The 7,586-nt window shown below is 37.6% G+C and overlaps 1 pseudogene; it reads right to left on the reverse strand.

Moving 5' to 3' along the window:
* Nucleotides 1-1,327: 1,327 nt before the first annotated feature.
* LOC102580571 (disease resistance protein RPP13-like) lies at nt 1,328-4,200 on the reverse strand (annotated as a pseudogene).
* Between the last annotated feature and the right edge of the window lie 3,386 nt (nt 4,201-7,586).

Below are 7,586 nucleotides of genomic sequence, written 5' to 3' on the forward strand. Positions count from 1 at the left end.
AAAACACTTATGAGCTAAAGCATTTTTGGGAGTAGTATCGAGCATCGAGCTGGGGGAGCGTTCAAAGAAACCCACAGCCCCCCCTAGAACCATGTTAGCCACCATGGGTAGAAAAGGATCATACTTTTTAGATGAATCATTTTCCAGATAGACTAGTGGATCCATTAGGCAGTTCAGGTCTTATTTCTTGGCCAGGTATAAGATGCTCTGGCAGCGTGAGGTCGATCGCTGTATCATCACTATAGCTCTTATGTGATGGTTGTCGGTTAGAGAAACTCCCACAGCAGTTATTGTATTTTTATACACAGAAAGTACTATATTTTAGATACATCAGTTCATTTGTATTTCTATATACATCTCAGGTTTATTGTATCTTTGTATACACACAGAGTTTGTAGCATGTTTTAAACAACTTTTCTTTATATTGCACTTGCTTTAAATTGCATTATATTGAAAGGAGTCAGTCAGGTTGAGTGAGTTGAGCCAGGTAAGCTATTCAGTTTCTTCCAGTTTTCCTTCTAGCCTTTGTTGCTTAGTTTTCCAGCTCGTATACTCGTACATTCAATGTACTGATGCCGGTTGGCCTGCATCTTATGACGATGCAGACACAGGTACCCCGGATCAGCATCCTATACGCCGTTGATCCAGCTGAGCACTCCAGAGTCAGTGGTGAGCCTCCTTGCTTTCTGGAGGACTCAAATATTTTGTTCCTTTTTGTTTTGTGTGATTAGGATGTTGCGGGGTCTGTCCCAACATCCATCTCAGTATGTGAAAGGCTTCAATTAGTACTAGTTCTAGTCAGTTAGTATTGAGTCTCTCATCTATGTATATATGTCAATATTCTATTTTGAGACTCGAGCTGCCTTTTGGTATGTTATGCATCTGTTGGTGGTTTTATGACCTTTCATTGCATTGAGTTATTCTGTTGAGTTAGGTTTCTGCTGAGTTAAGAAAGCCAGGCCAAGGGTTCGCTTGGGGCCAGCGATGGTCTCCGAGTGCCGGTCCCGCTCAGGGTGTAGGCTCGGGGCGTGACATATATGACATGTTTAGAACTATGAAATTAAAAGACATTTTGGTATATTTAACATATCTTTAATTTAAGGCCACAAGATTCAAAAATCTTTTTACTTTTTAAAACTTCATGTTAGGTTAATATAAGACAAACAAATTGAAACACAAGTAGTTTGAAGTAAGAAAATCTTTTATTCCTTTAGTATCGATTTAAAATATTCCACGATCGCATGCATTAATCAAGTAAGATTTTGCATAATTTGCACAAGTAGCACAATCTGAATTTATTAAACATGTGCTACATGAAACATGGACATAAGCTAAAGCATCATTAGGATACGGAGATGATATATAATAATCATAACCTTGACTAATTGGTGTCTCATTTTGTAAAGTTTCAAAGAACATAAGTCAAACTTTTTGCAAATGAACCACTCATATCAAACTTATTACCATTGCTCACAAAAAGAAACTTTATTGATGCTTTGATAGCCCAACTTGATCAACGTGAATGTCTTCAAGTGACAGCTTCTTCTCCTAGTTAACACACTATAAAATCAACATTAATGAGAGGCATGCATGGCACTATAAAATGAAGAAAGTTATGTAGGATTGAGATTTGTTTGTATGTTTACCTTTCCTATTATCAATTAAGACTTCATATATGCTTGCCACGTCTTTCATTCTCTGAGGAATCTCCTTTAGGTTTCAACAGTTTTTGATATGAAGATCATTAATGAGAGGCATGACATTTGTGCCTAAATGCCATATTTTTAGGTTTGAAAGTTGATCAAGACAAAGGAACTTTAGTTGACTGAAGCTGTTATCATTGCACATTATTTCTTTTCCTTCGTAAGCTCCATACAATATGAGATTCCTTAGGTTTGGCAACATTCCCAAAATAGGCATCAGATCTTCTCTGAGTTTTGAGTTCCTCAGAAACATCATGGTGATGGAATTTGGAAACAAAGGCAGTTTCTCTATTCTCCCTTTTAACCACAATTTCTGGAGCTTTTCACAACAATTAAGAAATTCAAGAGATGGGAATGATTCATAACCTTCACAAAACAATCTGGTAGTGCTAAGGTTTTTCAAGCTGCTAATGTTGTTTAAGGAGCAAGTTTTGGTAATATCATGCATGGTTAATTCTCGAAGATTGACTAAATCAACAGGTTCAACATCTTTCCACTGATCACAAAGAACACCTTTAAGAACTTGAAGACTAGTGAGTTTGCTTAGACGTTTCAAAGGTTTTGAATACAGAGAATCTAAATGTCTTAGATTTATTAGGTCAGCTGTCTCAGGGGTAGTTCGCAAGAGAATCTGCCCTCATTGACAACAAAAAGTGTCTGTAGATTCTTGAGGTTGCCAATGGAAGAGTGAAGATTACAGATACCTCTCAATCTTAAGAACTTGAGGTGGTACAACTTCCTATGGCATCATGTACTATAGACAAACTATTAAAACACATCTCCAAGTACAACACATATAGATGTTGGAACACACTACTGAAGTTTATAAGACTCATCTTATGAAAATCTGGATCGAAGAACATAATTGACCTCAATTTCAAGTTAGAAAGATCAAATGAGAGGTACCTTTCTCCTTGACTATGAATGGCATGTCTGATACATAAAGAGGATACGAAGTGGCTTCTTGGATCATAAATGTCAAAGAAGTTTACCTCCAATGCCTTTTGTATGGCAAGATCACGGAGTAAATCATGAACCCTACATTCAGTAAATTTTTCCCAAACTGTATCTACCACTTGTATCAAGCTTCGTCTTATCAGCTCATTCAAGAAGCCTTCAGCAACATCCTCCATTCTTTCTTCTCCTCTTGGTATGAAACCCTCGTCCATCGACAACCATATTATGTTTTCAGCATCGACCACTTTATCTTCTGGAAAAATACCAAAGTACTGAAAACACTGCTTGAGCGCAGTTGACAAATCACTGTAGCTTAATGATAGTATGTTGGAGACTTCAATATATTTATCTTCAATAATGTTCTTCCAAAGGTGATCTTTCACCTTTTGCCATTCGTCTAGCCCCTTTTTATGCGAAAGTAGTCCGCTCAGTACAACAATCGCAAGAGGTAAGCCTCTACACTTTTCCACCATATCCTTAGCTAGACTTTCCATTTTTGGAATCATTGCTCGAACATCAAGTAGCTTCCTACAAAAGAGATCCCAACTTTCTTCTTTGCTTAGGAAATGAAGTTTATGGACAAAACCTCTGTCGTCTACTCTTTCAGCGACATCCTCTTTGCGCGTGGTAATAATAACTCTGCTTTCATTCTTGCTATCCGGGAATGCTCTTTTCAAACTCTCCCATGCTTCTCTCTGCCATACATCATCAACCCTACCACAAGGTATTTGCGTTCTTTTAAAAGATCACGAAGGTAAATTTCTAGATCTCTTTCTGTCATCCTTTCCAACAAATCTAGAGTTTCTTTGGTGCAATCTTGGATGGATTTTATGATAGTCTTAAGAAAATCCATTGTGTTGTACTCTTGAGAAACACATATCCAAGCGCGTGTAGGGAAGCTAGAGACTATGCTAGAACTTCTATAGAGGTTTCTCGCAAGAGTAGTCTTGCCTAATCCGCCCATACCATAAATGGACGCTTCGACGAGGCTCTTCTTTGAGAAGTCAGCTAGCAATGTTTGTACAACATCCTGAAATCCAACAAAAATGTAATCCTGGTCATCCACATAGGAGGTAGTTCTCCTCAACGTTGTAACCTTATTACTTGGCCCTTCTCCTACATTATTATTGATATTTGTAATACCATAAGTCTCTCGCTTACGAGAGATATCTATGATTCACTGCTTGAGTGATTGAATTTCCTTACTGACGTTGTAGAATTTAGTCTCCTTCCTACAGATGCAAGCGCAAGCCTTGAGACGACTAACAAATCCATCATCATCACCTTTACCAGCCTCGAAGTTATAAGTCTCGAGTATAGCAACAACATCATTGGTAATAGAGTTGATCTCAAACACCCATTGTTGAACTCTTTGATCTCCACATTGCTTTAGTTCTGCATCTTTGAGGAAAGACTGTATGAAGAGTAGCTCATTTCTCAGCCACTCAACTTTCTCTCTTAGAGATGTACGCAGAGAAACTTGTTGTATGAGGAAATCACCCAATTTTTGAACTGCAAACGACACAAAAGCATCAGCCATCTTCAAAATTCTTGCTTTTTTTTATATGTGGAATACAAGTTAGAAAATGGGAGATAGAGATCATACACACTCAGAAACTGTAGATATAAAAGTTAAGACCTCAAATAATGTGTTCAAAGGGTCCACTGATCACTTATGTGATTAAAGTTTAGAAACAAGGCAAGAGGAAATGAAAGTTCGCATTATCAAAAAGGAAAAAGATGTATTAACACTTTTTGAAATTTCCCACTAAAGCGAAAGGTACATTTTTTTTGGAATATCACACTGCTCCTTGATTGTCGATATCTGATGTGGCGATTAAATATGATGATCCATGATTGTTGTGGTAATGGTGGTTATTAAATATCTAGTAATTCTGTTTTATCGTTTACCCTAACTTATTTATAATAGTTTTATCCCGCAACCTACTTTTTGTGTAGTTCCTCTTTTAAATTACTGATGTGTGATAGTATGTAAATGATGGTAAACAATACAATCTGGTTATCTAATATAGTTAAACAAAAAAAAGCTGGAAAAATAATACTAGAACATGATAACTTTAAAAGGCTAAAATCCCCGAATGCTTGATTAAAAGAGAAATAAAAACAAGAAGGAATTTCTACAGGTTCCTATTTTCCACTATAATGGCATGTGTTCTCTCCCCTCTTGTTTTTATTTGGTCTGCTTCGTATGTGATACTTTTTCCTTTTTGTCTAATCCATTTTCAACCCGCTCATATTCAATTCAACCTGCCTATTTGAAGTCATCGTACAAGACGTTGTATGCTAGAAATGTTCACAAGAAAATTGACTTAGTTGGATACTTATGAAAGTTGCATTGTCTCCTCTGATGGATTCTTTTCCCTTGCTTTTTGACCTTCAAGATTCGATGAGTTAACGATGGCCTCTGATATAGCCTTTGGTAGCTAAAATCCAGGTCTTTCAATAGAGGCTGCACGATCAAGTACCAATGGTTCACGCAATATGATCTGAATGCCATCATATCCACAATGCTGAATCTGCTTCGCCTTTCAAACCGAGAGATAGAACCATCCTAAGCCAGCAATCGCTACATCCATATTCTTGACATCCCATCTCGTTCCATGTGCTTTTACTTTTGGGTTTTGCCCTAATTCAGAAACTAGCTCCATGGAGATGGGAAACTGAAGATTAAAAAGAAACCCAGAACAATTAGAGTAATTCCCTTCTTCCTCCTAAGAGAGTAAGAATCAACTGCTATGTTTTAGAGAGAGGTATAGGTTGAGGGTATACTCCTTCCCTCAGGTATGGGGCCGGTTCCGCCTTCAGCTGGAGAGGGAAATTCAAATACATAGGATGTTTCCTCAAAGAACTCGAGTCCCAAAGCTTATATCAATCACAACTAACCTCATTTTCCATCTAAGGTGAGCTGAAGGTGGAAAGATTAGTCCCAACTTGGTGATGGTTGCATGTTGGATCCATCAAGAATATACAAATATACTATTTTTAAGGATCCGACACAAATACGTCAACGTCATTATTGTTGCGATGAACACCCATCTGTAACCTGGTTCCATCATTGAACCATGACTCTGATACCATTTGTTAGGACAGAAATAGGCAGGTGTAATGAGGAAGCTAGCAAAGCAAACCTCGAAAGACCACATTAATGAAGATTTTGTTGGAGAAACTGTTTCAGAGAGGTTCTCTGTGTCAAGACATAGATTTGATGGAGGAGATTATGGAGAAGAGATGCAAGATCCTAAAGATTATGTGAAGAAGGTGGACAAATTTACTTTGTCAGAAATTCAGGCCAAGGGGAAGATTTGTTGGGTTTTATTTGCTCTGATTTCTTACCATAAATAGATTTTTCCTTTTAGGAAAATGTTTTAATATTTTGACTAGTCATTTTCTTGTAGGAAATGTTTTAGGTTTCTATAAATACAGGCTTGTTCCTTCTAACTTAATCAGCATTCACAATGCAGTCCTAGGGTTTTGAGAGTTTCAGTCATGGGGAAGAATTTGTGAACCTACTTGTATTCTGAGTGAATTGGTTGGGGTTATTTCTCTCTATATTTTGTACTCTCATATTTATAGTGAATTGCTTATCTCCTTTGTGGACGTAGGTCGATTGACCGAACCACGTTAAATCTGTCTCTTTTGGTGAGTTTCTCGTTTGTCTTCTTACTCGTAGTCTTTCGAGGGTTGCTTTGCTAGCTTCCACATTACACCTGCTTATTTTCGATCCTAACAAGTGGTATCAGAGCAATGATTCAATGATGGAACCAGGCTAGAGATGGGTGTTCATCTTGGCGGGTGTAGTTCTAGCCGCAACCTTTTTGACAGTAATGAAGATTTTTGTTGGAGAAATTGTTTCAGAGAGGTTATCTGTGTCGAGACGTAGATTTGATGGAGGAGATTATGGGGAAGAGATGCAAGATCCTAAAGATTATGTGAAGAAGGTGGACAACTTTATTTTGTCAGAAATTCAGGCCAAAGGGGGAGATTTGTTGGGTACTAATTGCCCTGACTTTCTTACCATAAATAAGTTTTCCTTTTAAGAAAAAGTTTTAATATTTTGGCTAGTCCTTTTCTTGTAGGAAAGGTTTTAGGTTTCTATAAATATATGCTTGTTCCTTCTAACTTAATCAGCATTCACAATGTAGTCCTAGGGTTTTGAGAGTTTCGGTTATGGGGGAGAATTTGTGAACGTACTTGTATTCCGAGTGAATTGGTTGGGGTTATTTCTCTCTATATTTTGTACTCTCATATTTATAGTGGATTGCTCATCTCCTTTGTGGACGTAGGTCGATTGACCGAACCACATTAAATCTGTCTCTTTTGGTGAGTTTCTCGTTTGTCTTCTTACTCGTGGTCTTTTGAGGTTTGCTTTGCTAGCTTCCGCATTACACCTGATTATTTTTGATCCTAACAAGTGGTATCAGAGTCATGGTTCAATGATGGAACCAGGCTAAAGATGGGTGTTCATCTTGGCGGGTGTAGTTCTAGCCGTAACCTTTTTTCTTTTCCTCTCAATCTCTAAAACGAATCTCTCTTGATTTCTCTCTCTTGTGTTTCTAAAAATAAGACCAAATAAGCCTTATATATGCCACATAATATTTGGGTTACGGGCTAAAGTGGGTTGGTCCTAATAAGACTTTTATTTATCCCCATAGGAAGGGAAAAAAAGATTCTAAACCCAACAATTCTCTCCCTCACAACTATGTGGAGGAGACCGCCATCCCGACGATCATGCAACAATCCTCAAACTTTCCTCTTGGCAAAGCTTTAGTCATCATGTCAGAATCATTATCATTGGTATGGATCTTTTCAAGTTCAAGCAACTTAGAATCTAACACATCTCGAATCCAATGATACTTCACATCAATGTGTTTAGACCGACCATGAAATGTAGAATTCTTGCCAAGA

Source organism: Solanum tuberosum, unplaced genomic scaffold (genome assembly GCF_000226075.1).
Source record: "Solanum tuberosum cultivar DM 1-3 516 R44 unplaced genomic scaffold, SolTub_3.0 scf00029, whole genome shotgun sequence".
Taxonomy (NCBI): domain Eukaryota; kingdom Viridiplantae; phylum Streptophyta; class Magnoliopsida; order Solanales; family Solanaceae; genus Solanum; species Solanum tuberosum.